This window comes from Apis dorsata, unplaced genomic scaffold, assembly GCF_000469605.1.
Source record: "Apis dorsata unplaced genomic scaffold, Apis dorsata 1.3 scaffold_660, whole genome shotgun sequence".
NCBI classification, from domain to species: Eukaryota; Metazoa; Arthropoda; class Insecta; order Hymenoptera; family Apidae; genus Apis; species Apis dorsata.
Window position 1 is genome coordinate 33,207 of NW_006263847.1, and position 4,794 is coordinate 38,000.

Genomic DNA, 4,794 nt, shown 5'->3' on the forward strand with positions numbered 1-4,794 from the left:
TGCAATGCAACAATGGTAATTACTTAAAAGTATTGAAATAATAAAATAAAAGATGAAACTAATAAATTTGTAATAATATAATAATATAAATATTTATTTCCTAGTAAATTGTGATAATTATAAAAATTATAAAACTTAAAATTAGAAATCGAATCTGATGATTCTATTTTAATAAAAATTTTAATCTTTATTACAAACTTACAAACTTATCTTAACTTCAATTATCTTAACTTCATAATAAATAATTAAAATAAAATAAATAATAGTTACATCATTTGTACGATGGATGATCACTTTATTTTGTTGGATAATTAATTTTAATATAGCAAAAATGAAAAAGAAATAAAAAAAAATAAAAAAAAAATGAGAGACCATCTATTTAAATTATAGTTAAGAACAAATATTGATTCTAATTTCGTGAAAAATTATCTATTGTTATCTAAAGATATTCTAATATGTTATCTAAAAATATCCTAACTTTTATTTCGTCATTTTTTTTATTCATATTATATAAATTTTTTCTCTTTCTCTTTTTTTAATGTTTAATTATTTTATTGTCATTTTTCATTAATTTTAAAGCATAAAAACATAATATTGTTTAGATTTTTGTTTTTCTTGTTTTTTTTTCCTTTTTCTATATTTCTCTCTCTCATTTTCTTTTATATTATATTATATTATATTATATTATATTATATTATATTATATTACACATTACAAAATTATATTATATCATACACAATTACAAAATCACACATCTCACTTGTGTGATTGAAATTTTCAATCTTACTTAGAAATCCTATTAGTATTTATGTTTCCATGCGACAATAAATTCTGAATTTTTTTTTATTATAATAAATATATATCGTGACTTTTGGCATCGTGAAAATTATATATTGCGTTGTAATTGAACTTGATATCGCAATATATATATAATATTATGAAAACATGTTATGATTTCTACTTATATGAAAGAATATATTTACTCATAAAATTAAATATACATAAATTTTTAATAACATTAATTATTTGCTTATATTTAATATTAACATTTATTTAAAAATAAAGAAATTATATTTTACAAATATAAAAATTGATGCATATAAATTGTACATATTACAATTTATTTATAGAAAATTAATATTTTTTTTTTTGCTTTTACATCTAAAACTTATTTGCTTGGTGATTTGGCATTGATTCCAGATTTTTGGTTACTGATTCTGAAATATTTTCCCATAAGTCTTGAATATAAAATTTGTGTATAATTTATTTATTTTTTCAATATTGTGAATTAATAAATAATAAGCTATTTTCAGTTAATTCTATTTTATATACAAAAAATTTATTGGATTCTTTCTTTAAATTAAGAACAATGCTTTTAAAATTATTTTAATTATTTGTTCGAATTTATTTGGTGAAACATATTCAATATTATTATTGTAATATGATATATATATGTGCTCTGTGATTTTTTGCTCATAATAAAACTGAAAAGAAAAAGTTACTTTAAAAAATTGAAATTACTTTAGAAAATATTAATTGAGTCTTATAGACTATATTCTAATAAAATAGATAATAAAACTTGCATCACAAGCTATTAATCTTTTTCTTATTATAACTATTATCTTGGTAAATAAGTAATAGAGATAATTATAGAGAAAATTATTTTAAATAATAAATAATTACACTATAAAATTAGTTTTATGAAAATTAAAAATACATTTTTCAGATTATCGAAATTTTATTAATGATTCTTATCATTGCTTACAATTAAATTCTGAATATAATCGATTAAATTCAGTAAGATTTTTTATTATCGAATATATAAAATATTCTATAATTGGTTACAGAAAAATTGATGGCTAAAAATTTTTGATAGAATAAAATTTTTTATTTGAGCCTTCGTTTTCGAATAAATCAACTTCAAAAATTTTTCAAATACAATTAAAATTAGTTATTTATTATTGAATAAATAATTATTCTATTATTCTAGTCATAGTTATATTCTATAGTCATATTTTATAGTCATAGTTATTCTATATGTAAAAATAAAAAGATCAAGCCTTAAATGAAAAAATTTTATTTTAAATATTCGATTTACTTTTCGTAGAATTACATAAGTGATCTATCACATTATTTAAATTTGGAAACATGTTGAACTGATATTTTTAAATCATTTCATAGAAATGATTAGTTTGAAGTTCAAATCAATCAAGATTTATATTAAATATATTGCGTTAATTTCTTTCCAAGTTTAAATGAAGATAAATAATAAAATGAAATTAATTAATACTTGGACATTAGGATTTGTATTATTACAAGAAATTATTTATATATTCATTTATTATAATTTAATTGAATTGATTATCTTATATATATTAATTTAAATATATTTTTAAATATATTAAAATTATATATTACATATTTTTTTTTGATGAGTAACTTTTTTCTTTCAATTTTATTATGAGCGAAATATTATATATTTTTAAATATATTAAATATATATTAATATATTAAAATATTTATTGTAATTAGTTTTGAAATGCATATAGTTTTTTTGTATAATAAGTGATAAGTTAAATAATAGGGAAATTTAACATCGGAAAATATTTGGACATTAAATTTAAATTAAATTGAAAGAATGTAAATAACAATTTTTTATGACAGTTAACTATTCTATTTTATATTTTTTTTTTTTTTTGATGACATACATTTGGTAATCATAACATTTTTTTAAAAATTATCTTGTTGACAAAACTGTTTTATTTTTAATTTAGATGAATTTATCATTTTTTACTATTTAATATGTATTTATCTTTTTTTATTTATCTTTTTTTATCATCTTACATTTGATAGTTCAATTTATTACATAAGAATAGTAGTTTTATATAACTATATAAAACTCATTATCTTAATTTGATAATGTATGTTTGAAGTGTATCTAAATATTCTCGCAAATTACGAATAATGTTTTATTTTAACGCTTAAAAAATTAATCGGTAGATTTTTCATTCTTGATAAATATATCAATAAAACTTTTATTTTTTGTATTTAATATATAAATATTAAAGTATAATGTTATATATAATATATTTCTACAATAATTATTTAAATAAATGCATAATATCATAGAACATTTTTATATTTCAAACTTTCAATAATAATAGAAAACAAAAAATATTTAAAATTTTTTAATGCATTTTTAATTAATAATTAATAATAATAATGCAAATTTTTCTAATTAATAATAATATAAAGTAATAATTTTCTTATAATGTAGATAATCTGAAGTAATAATATTTTTCTTTTTTCAATTTTAATTTAATTTATCTTCATATATATTCTTTATATATAAAAATAAATAAATAATAGAACCATTTTCTTTTAAAATAAAAATCATAATATAGAAACAATTCTCTTAAGTAAACAAATTAAACTTTAAAAATTACTCGCAACAGTCATAATTAGATATAAGTAGATATAACTTTCACAATTATAATTAGCGCATTCATAATCTTCAGAATAGTAATATCATATTTCTCATATGAAATTTAATCTTCTGTCTTCATTGTAATTCACATTGCCGCAGAAGAGGAATTCTTTTCAATAGATTTTAAAATATTTCAAATTATATTCATTTTTATATGTTTATTTGATATTCCAAATTAATAATATGATATTAAACTCTAAAATTTTATGTTATATTTTATTTCTTGCAAAATTGATGCAAAACCATAAAATTAATATACAAATGAATAGTTTAAATTTAAAATTTAGTTTAAATTTAATCTAAAGTTTTAATTTGTTTTAATGATTGCAACAATTTAATATTTAAAGAAAATTTTTTAAATTGATATTCTATTTCTCTGCACATTTATTTCTCTGCAAAATATTAAAATTAGAATTTATCTAATGTCAAAAAAATGTCATTAATTATAAAATCATTAAAAATTAAATAATATCAATAATTTTTCAAATATCTCTCATTCAACATCAATATTTCAAATTATTCAAAATATTGTGCTTCCTTTATGCACGAGTATTATATTTAAATCGACGCCTTTTTACACAGTATTTTATCTAATTATAAATTCATTCACTTTATAATTTATTAAAATGTTAAAAATTCCATTTTTATTATGATGAAAAATTGTTCTGTTATAGATCCAAACTCAAGTATATGCTTTCATATAAATTTCTCCTATAAGAAATATAAATTGTATCAGAAGTGAGGGAATAGAAGTGGTGGGAGAACAAAACTGTAGAATATTACAGTGCAAACGCTATGCATTTGCTCAGTGTACGCTGAGTCGTCACTGCGACCAGTTCGGTGATTGTATTTATTTGGAATAAGATACACACGCGTGTGTGAAAACATTAGGAGTGGGGGGGAGAAAGAGAAAAGAACTATTTTTCGACCAATATCGTGTTGTGCAGTAAACACGTGTTCATACGTCTTTTGTCCATAGTAATCTAGAAAAACGTGCCGAACGTTCGGGTGGAATCTTGCAATGTTATAAAACTAATTTAATACGAAATACACGAAGTTATTTGAGCCATTTGTAAGCGTTAAATCGTTTTATCTTTTTAAACTTAGCACTTTCGAACGGTTCTTTATGCACCACGCAACACTTTACGTGCTTCGAAATTCGTAAGTACATATATATTTGAATCTTTCTTTTTAATTTTTATTGTTGATTAATATCAAACAAAACAAATCTTTTCTTCAATTAATGACAAATTTAGCAGATTGCATTTTGAAACGATTAAATGTATTTATATTATACGTACATAAAT

General features: G+C 18.7%; 1 protein-coding gene across 3 annotated transcripts in view; it reads left to right on the top strand.

The window, feature by feature from the left end:
• The first annotated feature begins 4,250 nt into the window (after window positions 1–4,250).
• LOC102671725 (sphingomyelin phosphodiesterase) overlaps window positions 4,251–4,794 on the top strand; it is a 46,702-nt gene continuing 46,158 nt past the window's right edge. For all 3 annotated transcript variants that reach the window (XM_006622041.2, XM_006622044.2, XM_006622043.2), the window contains exon 1: window positions 4,251–4,648. The gene's annotated coding sequence lies outside the window, so the exon portion shown is untranslated. The remainder of the gene's footprint in view (window positions 4,649–4,794) is intronic.